This window comes from Podarcis melisellensis, assembly GCF_964234715.1.
Source record: "Podarcis melisellensis genome assembly, chromosome: 11".
In the NCBI taxonomy this organism is placed as follows: Eukaryota; Metazoa; Chordata; class Lepidosauria; order Squamata; family Lacertidae; genus Podarcis; species Podarcis melisellensis.
Window position 1 is genome coordinate 33,556,151 of NC_138543.1, and position 15,753 is coordinate 33,571,903.

Consider the following 15,753-nt stretch of genomic DNA (forward strand, 5'->3'; position numbering starts at 1 on the left):
AAAGGTGGATTTGGCGTACAAAGGCTCAATAAATTTGAGGTTTGTCTAAAAGAAGCTCAACAACTTTCCGGTTTTCCTAAAAACAGCGCAACAATTTTAGTGGTTTCCTTAAAAAAGCTCCAGGTTTTTTTACTTTTTGCAATATGGCAACCCTAGGTAAAAAAAGGAAAAGATAATGTTGAATTTTCTAGGCAATTTCTCACTCATTCATATATATTGAAATTGAAAGTGTTGTGGTCACTTTCCCAAAGCGGTTTGCTAACACTGACACCTTTAACCAAATTCTGGACACGGCTAAATATTAAAACAAGTATAGCACCCTCCCAAGTGTCAGTGACATTCAGGCCTAAAGTGGTTATTCAGAAGTAGATCTCTTATATTCAATGCAGTTTACTACTACAAAGTACTAAAGTTTTTCCCTTTGTATCTTCGTCTTCATCTGGCTATACATTTATCTAATCAACATTAGGATGACTGAAGCCATTCATTTTCAGTTTTCAGTCCCCCCACATTCCTTTTTTTTTTCATCTCTGCATCAGCTTTTTTTGGTCTGCTATTTCTACGCACAAAAAGTTCTGTGATGTGCAGCACAATCCTAAGCAGCCTTACTATACTAGTATAAGCCCTAATTAGCACATTTTAATAATCTATTTCTCTAACAAGATTTATATACCACTTAATAATAAAAATAGTAACCTCTAAGCAATTTACATAAAGTGGTATTTTTTTTAAAAAAGAATAGCAATATAAACATACTTTAAATAATAAAATTATCAAAATATAGATAAAAATCAACATATTTGAAAAACAAATTGGACACAATAAAACTGCATGTCTCTGTAACCTTGCCTAAACAAAATAGTTTTTAGCAGTACTGGAAAAAGGGCAATGAAGGTGCCTATCTAATACCAATAGTTCAGTGGAAGTTATGTGCTTAGAACTACACTGTTAATTTTTGACATACTGAGCAGCAGTTTTGCCAGTGCAATCTCCTTTCTGTAAGTTTATATTTAGAAACAACTGTATCCAATTGATTCTCACAATCTGACTAAGTTTCTGAGGTGCTCACTATATCCATGCTAACAATTTCTAGGGGAGGTAGCTGTACAGTGGTACCTCGGGTTACAGACGCTTCAGGTTACAGACTCCGCTAACCCAGAAATAGTACCTTGGGTTAAGAACTTTGCTTCAGGATGAGAACGGAAATCGTGCGGCAGCAGCAGGAGGCCCCATTAGCTAAATTGGTACCTCAGGTTAAGAACAGTTTCAGGTTAAGAACGGACCTCCGGAAAGAATTAAGTTCTTAACCCGAGGTACCACTGTATTAGTCTCTGTGACACACACGGATGCCAACTTGGTCTCTGTGACACACACGGATGCCAACTTGGTCTCCATTTCTACTTGAGGAGCAATATTGCAGGACTGAAAAAAAGCCATTCACATCAGGGGATTCTTTCACCTGCTTAATTGCCAATGTCATCATTTGCCAACAATGCCCTTCTATATTTTACACAGGACAAACTTGTCAGCTCAAAATGAGCACCTATATGGCATCAGCGGCACACCCAATACATTGTTTCTATAAAAAACATCTGAAGTCTTATTTTTATTCATTCCCATTGCTTTAGTCTTTCAAAGCCACTATGCTATGTCTAGGTCCTAACTTCCCCAGAGCTGCAGAATGCTTAGAACCTGGCTGCCCTAGAGAGACCAGAACGTCACTGTGAGGTTATATTTGGCAACATGCCAATATCAGAAGGTAACTGAGCAGAATCCTGGGAACCTCAGAGAAATATACTCTTTCAGATTAAAATAAACTTGGAAGTGGAAACCAAGCAAAACGTAAAATGAACAAATTTCACCTGCGGAAATTAGACTTTCACCTGATTAAATCACCGTCTCTGTAAGGCCAATGAATGAAGGACCTTGGTATAGACTTCTGATCCTACATGAAAACCTCTAGGTCCCAATTGGGGATAGATTAATAGGTCAGTTTTGGTTTCTCTCTGGTTGTTTTTCCACATTTAAGTTCAGCTCTCCACATTTCCACATAATATTTGCAGCATTTTAGTGCACTTTTCTCCCAAGGCTCACATCTTTGTATGCAATTTCACCCAAAACAGACATTATGGCAAGCCATTTCTTTGTAGTCTTCCCCTGCTGCCCCCTCCCCAAATATGCATTTTTGTACAGAGGTAGCCAGCAACGAGGGCAGCAGTGCTTTCCTGACCTCCCAGTACTGGCGTTGCTGTGTCTTACTCCAAGGGAGAAGGGCAAGGTAGGGAGGTTCACCACACTGCGAGATGCTTTGGTGGGAGCACCAGGCTGGATCCACAGATTCATTCACACCATGAAAACTTCCCCGTTGCTTCACCCCTCTCCCTCTCCTTGATGGCATAGCCTCAATTACATCAGTGCCTGGGGTTGGGGGGCAGCAGAGCACCACCTCTCGTCTCTACCAGCTACTCCTCTTTTTATGACCCTCTGTTGGAGGGCCTGCACCACAAAATTCAGAGGAGTACTATCTTTGAAGGATAGCAGCAGTACTTTGGTTCGGGTGTTGTTCCGGGAAGAGTGGAGAAGGTAAGTTTGCGTCATTTACTTATTAAAATATTGATAAATTGTGCTTTCATACCAAATATCCCAAGGTGGTATGCAGACGAAAAGCACAGCGTTGCAACAAAGAAAATAAAAACATAAAATTCATCTGTAGGAACTGCTTGTCAAAGAATCACAGGGTTTGGGGTGGGGATTATCTGAACAATACAGTTTTAAGAAGACGTCAGACCTCTGTTGGCAAGGACCTCCATTTTGTCAACCCCAGCCTCAGCCCTGGTCAAGGCTTGCAGACCCTGCATTGCAATGTGAACTGAATTTCTCCCCATCTCTAGCCCCAGTGCATCCAGGTTGTGCACATAACCCTTTGGTAGTAGATCAATAATAATGATAAATCAAGACCATAAGGGGAGGGAAACATAAGTGTCAGACCGAGTCCAAACCAAAGGCCTGGTGGAACAGCTCTGTCTTGCAGACCCTGCGGAAAGATGTCAAGTCCCACAGGGCCCTAGTCTCTTGTGACAGAGCGTTCCACCACGTCGGAGCCAGTGCTGAAAAGGCCCTGGCCCTAGTTAAAACCATTCTAACCTCCTTGAGGCTCAGGACCTCCAAAGTGCTGTTATTTGTCCTCCGTGGGGCATACCAGGAGAGGTGGTCCCGTAGGTACGTGGGTCCTAGGCCACATAGGGCTTTAAAGGTCAAAACCAGCACCTTAAACCTAACCATGTACTCCACCGGGAGCCAGTACCTGCAGCGATTGCCACCAGCTTGGGTGGCTTTAAAAGAGAATTGGACCAATTCATGGAGGACAAGGCTATCGGTGGCTTCTAGCCAGGATTTCTCTGTTCCTTGTCCACTGTCAGTGGCATTATGGCTCTGAATACCAGTTGCCATTAACCACAGGAGAGGAGCATGCTCTTGCGATAATGTCCTGTTTGCAGGCTTCCCAACAGCAGCTGGTTGGCCACTGTGAGAACAGGATGCTGGACTAGATGGGCCATCAGGCTGATCTCGCAGGTTTGTCTTAGGTTCTTGTTATCTTATCAAATGGCCATCGCCATTTGGAATGGTGTTGTGCATGGATGGGAATTTGCTTTCACTTTGCTGTACGAGAGCAACTTTAAACCAGCACCAACATCTCTTATATAACTGAACAAAGTTAGAGAGTCGGCTCTACTTTCATGGTACAGATGATTAGATGAAAAAGTAGCTGAACTCGCTGTGTGTGGGAGGTGTGCAGATAACCCAGGATCTTTAAATTATAGGCTCTTATTTCCCACAGAGGGAAGTGCCAGGCTTGCGGGAGGAGAAACAATCCTTTCCTACAGAGATATAAAATTACAAGAAAAGACGATTTGCTTCTGATGGCATCCACAGATGAGGCCGCCTTGTACAGAAGGGGGTCATCATTTTCCCAGTCCTGTCTCTGGTGACAGCAGCTCCCCTGACTCCTTCTCAGCGCTCCTTCCTTTAACTGGAAAGGCCAGAGAATGAACGTGGTATTCTCTGCATGCCAAGCATGTGCTCCACCACTAAGCTCTGGCCTATTCTCAAGATAGCAACACTCCCACAGTGCACTGAAAAAAGATGTCACAGGCAAAGGAAGGCTCTGACAAAGTGAAATGGCTACTGAGGGCCAAACTCGAAAGGAAAGAGGAGTTCTGAGATTTGTTGCAGAAGGGCAAAGTGATGGGGGTCAATGGTACAGTGCAAAAAGAGAGGGGTTTTGCCTTTAGCCCCACATCAGTTCCTTGGTGAAAATGGCCCCCATGAAACAGCCATTAATTTCAGAGGTTAAAAGACACAGACTCCCATATTAATATCTGCATGTTTTCTCTTTCATCATAAGAGCAGTTTGGGGGATGTGTAATCTGTAGCAGAAAATCAGCATGGGAGGCAAAGGTATAATCAGTCCAAAGCAGGGGTATATAGGTTTTTTTGGGAGAGGGGAAGCCCTCCGAAAAGACAAAGAAGTCTTTGGCAATACCTAATTTGGCCCTAAGTGGCTTTTGTATAGCCACAGATCAGCAGTCCAATTAATCTAGGGGTGGTTAATCTGCAGCCTGCCATACATTGCTGGAATACAACCCCCATCACCCCAGATCATTGGCGTTTCTGGCTGTGGCTGATGGGAGTTGGAGTCTAACAACTTATTTATTTATTTTATTCCCCCCCCCCCGCCTTTTTCCCAGTGCAGGAACCAAGATGGCTCAAGGCACAAAATTATAACACATACAACTAAAAGCACACAACAGATATAAACATTTTTTTAAAAATGAAATAAGTAACCCTTATGGAGGGCTGTAGGTTCCCCACTCCTGAAGTCATCTGCATATTTGATTGGAACTGATTGGTGTTATTTGTTTATTTATTGCTATTTACATACTGCTTTTAATTCAAAATCACAACATGGCGGGGCAGAGAGCAGTGAAATAAATGCAATGGATGTTGTAAATCTGTGTTGCATTGTTATTAGTAGTAGTAGTAATATTTAAAGCAAGTTTGCATGACTACTTATCAAGTTCTGCAAATAAATTGAAATGCACTGCTGGGTCATGAACGAGGCAATGAGTGCTTTAGGGTCAGCCAAAATGCATAGTGCTTGAACACTGGAAGCAGAAGTCATTGCCTCCTATACAACAACGGATTAATGATTTGCACTCCCTGTCCCTCCTTGAGCTGGCAAAGTATCAGTGCGACCACAAGAAGAGAAATGCGAGAACATCTGGCCAGCTTTCCTTGAGAGTTTTGTGTTGTGGTTAGCAGTCTGGTATATATTTGTATTAACAATTTATACGGTCACATTAGCTCCTGTTCCCCTTTCCTATTTTGACTCGCCACATTTTCACACCAGTGGGTGGTTTTTTGTTGTTGTTAAGTCCTCGTGAAAGTTAATCAGCATTTTAGTGTGAATTTCTAAAATACATTTTTGTGCGCAATTTTGCCTAATATACACATTTCGGTATGCAATTTTGTGTATGTATACATGGAAAAGCAATTTCCCTTACTGTGTGTGTTTCCTTAATCATGCCATTTTCCACTATGCATTTCTGTGCACAATCATGTCTGTTTGTGCACATTGCTTGGCTGGAAAAAGGCATTGCAAAATTCAGAGAAGTGTGAATTTTGAACTGTAAGAACATCATCAGAAGAGCCCTGCTGGATGAGGCCGGTGGCCCATCTAGTCTGACATTCTTTTCTTACAGTGGCCAGCCAAGCATCTGGGGGAAATCTACAAGTGGGGCCTGAGCACAAAGCACACTCTTCTCTTATGGTTTCTCCCCATCTCTAGCCCCAGTGCATCCAGGTTGTGCACATAACCCTTTGGTAGTAGATCTATTATTATTATTATTATTATTATTATTATTATTATTATTATTATTACCCCACCCTTGCTGGCCAGAGCCTGTGGGACTTTTTTAAAGCCATCCAAATTGGTGGCCATCATTGCCTCCTATGGGAGCAATAGTTTAACTATACAGTGCTACCTCAGTTTAAGTACTTAATTTGTTCCGGAGGTCCATTCTTAACCTGAAACTGTTCTTAACCTGAAGCACCACTTTAGCTAATGGGGCCTCCTGCTGCTGCTGCTGCTGCTGCTGCGCCGCCGGAGTCCGATTTCTGTTCTTATCCTGAAGCAAAGTTCTTAACCTGAAGCACTATTTCTGAGTTAGCAGAGTCTGTAACCAGAAGCGTATGTAACCTGAAGCGTATGTAACCCGAGGTACCACTGTACACTGCATAAAGAAGTACTTTCTTTTATCTGTCCCGAATCTGACCCAAAATTCAGCTTCATCGGAAGTTCATGAGGTCTAGTGTTGTGAGAGATACATTTTCTGTGTCCATGTTCCCTATGCCATGCACAATTTTATAATCTTACTCGTCTTCCCTCTAAAGTAAAAAGTCCCAAACACTGTGTTTCAGTTTGCATATTGTTTTGGGAAATGAAATTAGGAAAGTTTGAGTTTAATGCAACCTGAATTGAATTTCTCCTCCACCCCTCTTCTGCCCCACTGCCATTTAAAGCACAGGGGTTCCTGTTGATCTCATTTGTTTCTTAGTCTTTGCCACACAGGTTGAGAATCTCTCCTCTGTTTGTTGCCATTCTGGTCATATGTAAAATGCCACTTGGAGTATAACACATCTGCCATTCACATATTCAGCCTACAGGGAATTAATTCTGAAGCCATGACTCAACCCCCTCCTGCCTCTGTTCTCTCTATCCTCCTTCTATTGCTGACATTTCCATGGAGATTTTAAGCCCCCCTGAACCAAGTGCAGAGGCGACGGCAACTTTAGCATATCTTTCCCATGAAGCAAAGGGAAGCACAGCCTAATCAGAATAATTTTATAGCTCAACTCAAGTATTTTCACAAAATGCCTTAGGTGTTGTTATCACATTAGGAAAAGCTATCTGAGTGACACAAGATCAAGCACATCAAGTTCTTCCAGAAATAAAGTCTGCATACAGGAACATTACAGAAATCAATTTTTAAATATAGGTGCCAAGGATATCCGCACATTACATCTGGGATATCCTTCATAAAAGATGCTGACTGTGTATTTAGGGATGCATATTCTGTCCCAAAGACTTCTAATTCACAAAGCACTTAAGTGGGTGGACTTGGCTTTAAGCCTGCAATTATAGTCAATTGGGGTATTTCACCTTTTAAAATCATGAGTATTCCCAGTTTAAAAATTTGGAGATTAGGCACTTTTCAATTTCAATTTCATAATTTCTTATTTAAGGTATTTGCAGCCCACTTTTCAGTTTAAAACAAAGCTCTCAGTTAATATCAAACTAATAATTTCAACCTTAAAATAACAATTAGTTAGCAATTTAGTTATCAATGGTCTTACAGTCTGATGTTCACATGATGCCTGCAAAACAGGTCAAATATAATAAGAACTGGTCTATTCGGGTCTATAGCAGAGCTGGACTGAAAGGTTTTGTATTTCATAAGTTGCTGAGTGTCCAAATGTTGGTGTAAAAATGCAACCATTTGAAGTTTGAAACCAGCATTTGACATACAAATGTTGTCTTTTCTATTGGTGAAATCAGTGATATCAATGATTACAGCTAAGGCTGCAAATCCTATGACCCTTGAAAGGGTATCCCAGGGGCCTTTGGGTGTTTCATTTCTTTTCTTTTTTATAATTTCTTTTATTCATTTTACATATACATTTTAACTTTAACCATTTCAAAACATTAAAATAAAAGGTTATTTCAAACCTTCGGACCTCCCTCTCCCCCTCCATGGGTTATATACCGGTATATATGTATATTCTGCATCTTTTACTATTATCTATCTGTTATATTTCCATAGTTACCATGGTTCATTTCACATTACAAGTGTCATTGTATCCCTGCCAATGATTTTAACTGTTTACAGTGGTCTTTTAAATATGTTAAAAATTTATTCCAGTCTTTTAGAAATACTTGATCTTCCTGGTTTCTGATCTTTCCCGTCAGTCTCGCCATCTCTGCATACTTCATCAGTTTAATCTGCCATTCTTCTCTGGTCAGCACTTCTCCCTCCTTCCATCCATTGGGTGTTTCAGGTCCCCCTCTCTGAGGATGGTCTGACATCAGAAAGGGATATCCAAGACTACTTCCTACCACCATGGAAACCTCTGCAGCCTTGACCTTCCTGATGTCAGAGTTCCAACACTGCTAAAGACAAAGGGGCAGAATGTGTCATGACCCCAGAATCAAGCAGTGACCAGGATACTGAGACAGAGTCTACAGGGTCACCCACTAAGGAGGCAGACCACGTTTCTGGCCCCAAGCCTAAAACTTATGGGACCACTGAACCAGAAACTGGCAGGAAGGAGCCCACTGAGCCACATCCCAAAGCACCATGGCCTTCAGAATTAGAGCTAGGACCTTCAGGGCTGCCGTCGCCTGTGCCTCTCACAGTACCTCACCAGTCCAACAGCACAAAGAGCACACTGGGCTGCAGGCCATGGAGCTTAGGAGAACTGCTTACCTTCTGGTCAGAAGGCTGGCTCTTTAAAAAATTCTAGACTTCTAAAAAGGGACAGAGGTGGATTGGAGGCAGACACTCAAAAGACTTAAGTTCACTTGTTGGAACAAGTTTCTCACTAGGAGCTCTCCTTAGTGCTGAAACAACTAAATTGCCTTGCCCTGTGGGCTCCTTTGGGAGACCAGCACATGATGTGTTGAGGGTGGATCAGGAATGTATTGGAGTGGATTTAAAGGAGGAATAAATCTACAGGGTCCACAACTTTCTCAGTCACTCAATGCCCCTCCCAAAAATCTATATGGGAGTACATAATATTGAACACAATACTGAATCATACCGAACGCAATCAGTACAATATATTTTTTTTATGTTGCTCAGAAGTAAGCCCTTCTGTGTTTAGCAAGGCTTACTCTCAGGTAAATTAGTTTAGGATATCCAGAGGGTGGGACTTAAATGTGGTGACCTCCAGATGTTGAATGACAACTCTCATTATGCCCAGCCAACACAGCCAAGGGTTAATGGGAGTTGGAATTCAACAACATCTGAAGGATACCACACAAGTTATGCCATTGTCTAGTTCAGTGTTCTTCAACTTTGAGTCCAAATGTTGTTGTACTACAATTCCCACCATCCCTTCCCTATATGTTCCTGTATCCTTGCTTGGGCTTTGGGCTTGTCCCTCAGTCCTGCCTCCTGGCTTTGTTCTCAACTTGTTCTTTGGGCTTTTGGTTCCCAGTTGGTGACTCATCCCAGTCCGGACAGTGGAACAGCAGCAAAAGAAGCAGTGCTGTGGTGAGCTGCTCACATAGCAGTTTTTATGTTTGTTTATTTGTTACATTTCTAACCCCTCTGTTCTACCCAAACGAGCTCAGGGTGGCACCAAAGGAGCACTGCTTTAAAGTTTGCATTTCCTTAACTGTTTTGATTAATGGTGTTGGAACTGGAAGCAAGTAGAAAGCTGCTCAAGTTGCCCATGACCTTGAATGAGTTGGAAATAGCAGTAAAGTACAAACAGAGAGATATGCACAAGGAAAGGCTGGCTGACATCTCACTTCTCTATTGGAAATTACCTTCAGGTGCTGATTTGGACTACAGAATGAGGCATTTTCCCAACAAGAACCACTTCCTATCTTCATTCAGTTCCCATCCACATTACTAAAGTGGAACTGAAGTCGTGACAACCCTTTTAAGGGTTGTTGAAGAACACAAGTAAGAAAGACTCAGGATGACTTCAGCAAGGCAGCAATCACGTCCATCCAAAACAATCACATAGAGCAGTACAATTTAGGAAGTGTTTACCATTCCAGACCAAGTGTGCATGGGCCAGGGTTTTTTGGCTGCTGCTAGCAACAATTTAGTCACACAAAGGTGTTTGTGGTTCATCTCGAAGGGCAAGGTGGAACGTAAAGGATGCTGACACAATATTCACACAAACGCTATGCTATAGAACAAAAGAACATTACCCTCTCCCCGCAAGACCTGAGTGATCAAGCAAGTATATAAAACATTAGGCGATCCCTGAAGCTTTCAGTCACTAAATCCATTTGAAAACTGTTATGAATCAAGCAACAAGTTGAGACAACAGATCTTTAGAAAGCCTTCCAGGCTCATTGTGCAACGTTTCTGTCCCTTTTTGCTATTCAGCATCGTTTTAGGTTTTCTACTTTTATTGTTTGCTACTCTTTCTTTACTGCTTATCATTTTATTATGGCTTTCTTTTTATTTTAATTCCTTGTTTTATATTGTTGGGTCCTTACAGGTGCATTGGTGGGGTGTAAATGTTTTAAATCAGGAAATCTGCCTAGAAATTGTCCATATTCTGCACGGACCGGACATCTACATGGCTGTTTCCCCTAAAAGAACAGCTACTCTGATTTTATTTGGCACTAAATCTTCCACTCCAGTTTCAGAAGATTTTTTTTAAAAAATGAAATAGTCACATTCTCTGCAAGAATCTACAAGCTAACATGAAATATTTAATAAATCATTTAATATAAAAATTATTTTTAAAATATTAAACATTTTGAATATTAAATGCAATATAACAATACCAGCAAGAACACATTGTCGCATAAAAAACAACACCAGTATAATCTCTAAAGTAACTGGGGCTACACATTTTGGAAAACTCTTTATATACTTAAATATACATATATATCTTCCAGTATCCATACCTAAGCAATGATATGCAATATGTTGTTGTTGTTTTTCTCCCTCTCACGTTTCCTTCTTTTTTACTAGAAGGAACAAATAAGCCCATTAACCAACCAAGTAGTCTTATGAACCTTTAAAATGAATTCACGGGAGGGGGGGACCCTGTTAAATGCCAGCAGATTACTCAGAAGGTAAACCAAAGATCTAGCATGAAACCTGCATTTCTTTGACACTACTTCTGTGACTCTCAGGGTGTTTCCAGATGGGGCTTTCATACTGCAAACAGGTCACTAGCAACAGAGTATTTCATTTTGGTTTTTTTTAATTATCAGGATTTCCCCAGAAAGGGTATTGTCTGAATTTTGAAATTTTTCATTAGGTCAACCTGTTCTTAACTTCCGGCTTTTTATCAATAGTTTTAATGTATATTTTATATTTTATGTAAATCACTTGCATTATTTATGATTAAGTGGTGTACAGCTTCTGTTAAATAAATAAATAAAAATTAAATGGGGACTGGCATTTCCCCCCCCCCCCGACAATTTCATGTGACACTACAAAAACACTTGTACTTATGTGGATCACTGATCCCTCCCCCCCATTAAAAAATACCCAATCTGCAAGCACACACACACACCAATCCTGTCTGCTTGGCTGCAGTGAGAAACAGATTATATGGACCTTTGATCTGATCCAGCATGGAATCATTTATACCAGAAATGGGGAACCTGTGGCGCTTCAAATGTAGGTCCCATCCCTTGCCACAGCTCCTCCCAATCTCCCTTACCTTACAGGCCATTCAGGCTGGGGCTGATGGGAATTGGAGTCCACCAACATCTCAAGGGGATTGTTCTAGAATCTAGATAATACTTGGGGTCCTTTCCAACTCTACAATTCTACGATTCTATGATTTGTTTCCCTTTCCTGGTTTATGCCATAAACTTTAACTACAATTACTTGCTCTACTTCAGCGCAACACTTACCCAATTCTTCACGAGGAAGGGCACTGACATGGAAATTCTTAGCCAGAAAACTATTATGCCATTATATGATATGCTTCTAAATATCAGTTACTGGGGTTCACAAGCAGGAGAGTACTATTGTGTTCAGGTCCTGCTTGTGGGATTCCCATAAGCATCTGGTTGGCCACAAAATGCTGGACTAGACAGGCCTTTGATCTGGACATTATTATGTTCTTAAGCCGTTTGCTTTGAGCCCCGGTGTTCGCTGTGAGGAAAACAAATTCACCGAATTCTCTGCAAGGGGATAGGATGGGCCTCTGCTCCCTTACCACCACTGCCCTGTGCTTGACAGACCACACTAACCATGTCCTTTTGTGGCATTGCCATGTCACATCAGGCCAGCAAACAGCTGCTCCCTTTGGGAAATGGCTTCCACTTTGGGGATGAAGGGCTGTAGCTCAGTGGTAGACAATCTACTTTCCATGCAGAAGGTTCTAGGGTTCCGCCTCTGACAACTACAGGTAGGGCTGAGAAAGGCCCTCTTCTGAAACTCAGAAGGGCTACTACCAGTGAGTGTAGACATCACTGAAGTTAGGCAGACCAAGAGTTTGACCCATTATACGGAAGCTTTCTATAGTATCCCAATGTTATTGACACAAAAGCAGTGATAGGCTTGTGAGTCACAGCATTGGAGCTAAGCCCCGGAGAGATTGCCCCACTTTTTAAAGCATTCAAGGAGGTTTACAATTTCATGACCCAACTGCCTCAAAAAATGGAGACGCAAAAGAGCCCCAAGTCAAATAAGAAGGCATTGATCGAAGACTGCAAAATGGCGGAGCTTTAAGGGCTGCTGAACTTCCCATACAATCAGTGCAGAGGGGTGAGTCTCCCTTTAGCAGTATAGCTATTTTGGTAATATCTAATGCTGTTGCTATCTAATATATCAGGTAATGTGTTTTGGACCACAACTCCCATCAGTCCCAGGCAGCACGACTGTGCTAGCTGAATCTGGTGGAAGGCATAGCTGGAAACATCTGGAAAACCCTGGGTTGAGGATGGCTGTATTCATCATCATAGTCTGGTTAGCATTGAACAACATCACATTCTTCCCTTAAGAAAAGACTCAGTGCTAGATCTCTGGGGCAAATCTTCACCAAACATATAGCACCACCATATGCATGTTTATTTGTAAGTGTCCTTCTGAGTTCAGTGGGGTGTGCTCCACAGTGAGTGTATATAGGATTACAGCCGTAATGAAAACACAGCTCTACCCTACAACAGGCCCCTTACCTGGAGTTTGTGTATCATATGAACAATTCATACTCATATTTTAAACACCTTCATTGCATCATCTCCCATAAATTCAGCCTTTTCTATTAAGTTACATTTTTACTGCACCTCAGCTTCTTAACATGCAATCGGTAGCTGAAAAATACCTTTTACAAGATCCTGGTATGGCACACTTAATGACTGAGCCTACAAAATCATGACTTGAAGCCTTTATAATGCAATCCTATACATCATAGGATTGAGTCCTGTTGAGTTTAATAGGGTATACTGCTAGGCTAATGGAATGCAGCCTTAAAACTCAAATTTCCTTGAGAGAAATATTACCATTGATCAAAGGTATTGCCTTTTTTTAAAGACAAACACAACCGTTTGCAATTGTTTTTGTACATAACAGAGTTCCAAAAATCCCTGCTTACGATGCAGTTCAGCAGGTTCACTGGTATGGTACACTCTCAAGAATGAAGACACATGAGAGGTGAAGAATTAATGTGAAATATTGTTCCCATATTATATCCTCTGCTTTATCACAGAAGTAGTAGGGATCAAAAGACCATTCAGTTCTTCACATGTTAGCCACAAGAAAAGAGCAGATGCGCTCCCATCAGATGTCAAAGAAATAAACAACTATCTGACTTTTAGAAGGCATCTGAAGGCAGCCCTTTTTAGGGAAGTTTTTAATGTTTGAAGTTTTATTCTGTTTTTAATGCTCCATTGAAAGCCACCCAGAGTGACTGGGGAAACACAGTTACAGATAGATAGCCGTGTTGGTCTGCCATAGTCAAAACAAAATAAATTCCTTCCAGTAGCACCTTAAAGACCAACTAAGTTAGTTCTTGGTATGAGCTTTCGTGTGCATGCACACTTCTTCAGATACACAGACAGATGGGTGGGGTATAAATATTATTATTATTATTATTATTATTATTATTATTATTATTATTATTATTGTATTTCCCAGATGTTGTGAGCAGGTGAATCAAGGCATACTACAATTCTAGGCCAGGCAACCCTACCCCTGCTCATTCCAGATATATTCACAATGCACACATATACACACTTGACCCATGGTTAGGTTTCTACTATAACCAAAATATAGCAAGCCAGTTCCTGAGCCTGTGTAACAGCTACCTACTACTAGACTCCCAAAAGGAACTAGGGAATTAAATTCCATGCCTCCAAAACTTTTCTACTTTCCCACTATTTGGGGCACAACAAAGCAAGAACAACAAGAACAACAACTTGTGGTTTCAGAGCAGTGAAACAGTTATAAGATTTAGATTTTTCTAGAACAGATGTTTGCAGTACTAAAGGACACTGGTGCTGCTATGGGGGCAAGCAATCCCTTATAAAGAATGCAGATGTAATTAGTGATAGAGGAGAAATTCAATTAAGTTTCCATTTAAAGCCAAATGTATCAAATTCACACTTAAAAAAAAATAATGTGAACCAAAGCACAGCTATCCTTCAAAATTCGCACTTATCCGAACGTTGTGATGAAGTTCTCCAACTAGCCGGTGTTTACAAAAATGTACGTATTAGGAGAGAGTGTGCACAAAAATGAAGCTCTTAGTGAAAATAGCATGTAAAAATGCATTATATTAGAAAAAAGTATGCAATAGTAAAAACTGCATATAAAAATATGTCTATTAGGAGAAATTCACACTAAAATGCAGATGAATTTTCATGTGAATTCTTTTTTTATTAAAAAAAATAATCACAACTTGCTGCAAATGTAGAAAACTGAATTTAAGACAGGGAACCTGAGAAACTGAGAGAAGAACCGAAATTGACAGATCCTTTCATCTCTGGTCATAACATTCTGTAATCAAGATGCTCATTCTGTTTTATGTGGTTGGGGGATAGGAATAATCCTTTAAAATAAGAGAATCTGGCAATGTTAAAGTACACCGAGAAACTTTTAACAGTTCCCTTTCTGCTGAAATTATCCATCTTCCTGTCTCTTAGATCTCTGATGGCTTGCTTCAGTAAATGGAAAACTGGAGCGTAGTCCAGCCCAAAGCAGCATTTTCCTGTGATATCTCCTGAATTTATTAAAGTTTCACATTGTTACCTTCAGTACATTGGGAAGTTTAACTTACCAGCTGCTGACACTGCTCTGGTGGCCCAAGTTCTGTACCTGCCTCCTAATTGGCAGCTTCTGTCGCTTCTTGAGTAGGGAACTGTGGTTGATTTAGAAAATAAGGAGGGACAGTGTTTCAAATGACTTAAGAAAGAGAACAGGAACAATCACTTCGTTCTGGGGTTGTTGGTTTTTTTTCCATTTTCTTCTCTCAGATGAGTTCTGTACCTTCAGAAAGAAGGAAGGAAGGGAGGGGAGAGGAAGTCAACAGCCCTTTAGCTTTCCTGCAAAAAAAATAAGGAAACGGCAGATAGCCATCTCATTTTCTCTCAAACAAAATGGTTGGAAAAATAAATATCACTAAACCAAAAGAAATTCCTCAAGTATTATATCTTTATGATGGATTTCGTAGGGTGTAATTTATAACTCGATGGGTGGAATGCGATCAAAACAAACACAATGTTCCAAAACGTAGAGCCTTGCCTTTGGGGAATAAGATGCCCATATCTAGAAGCATTTTAACAGCCCTAGCCAGAAGAATATACAGGCAGGGAAAATATACAAGGCAATTCAAAGACGGGGGAAAGATCTCGGTGTACACAAATAAAACTAATAGCCTCAATAGTACATTTATTAAAGAATAAATGTACATAAAGAAAGAAAATGGGTTCAGGCGTTTTGTGTGCTTTTGATGAGGTGATAATATAAATCTGAAGTGTAATCA

The 15,753-nt window shown here is 40.8% G+C and overlaps 1 protein-coding gene across 2 annotated transcripts in view; it reads right to left on the reverse strand.

Annotated features, from left to right (window-relative positions):
• ZNF366 (zinc finger protein 366) overlaps positions 1-15,207 on the reverse strand; it is a 31,758-nt gene extending 16,551 nt beyond the window's left edge. The window contains exon 1 of one of the 2 annotated variants that reach the window (XM_081929378.1): positions 15,049-15,207. The gene's annotated coding sequence lies outside the window, so the exon portion shown is untranslated. Of the gene's footprint in view, positions 1-7,996; positions 8,124-15,048 lie in introns of those variants that run through there. The other variant, XM_081929379.1, reaches the window with a different exon arrangement.
• Between the last annotated feature and the right edge of the window lie 546 nt (positions 15,208-15,753).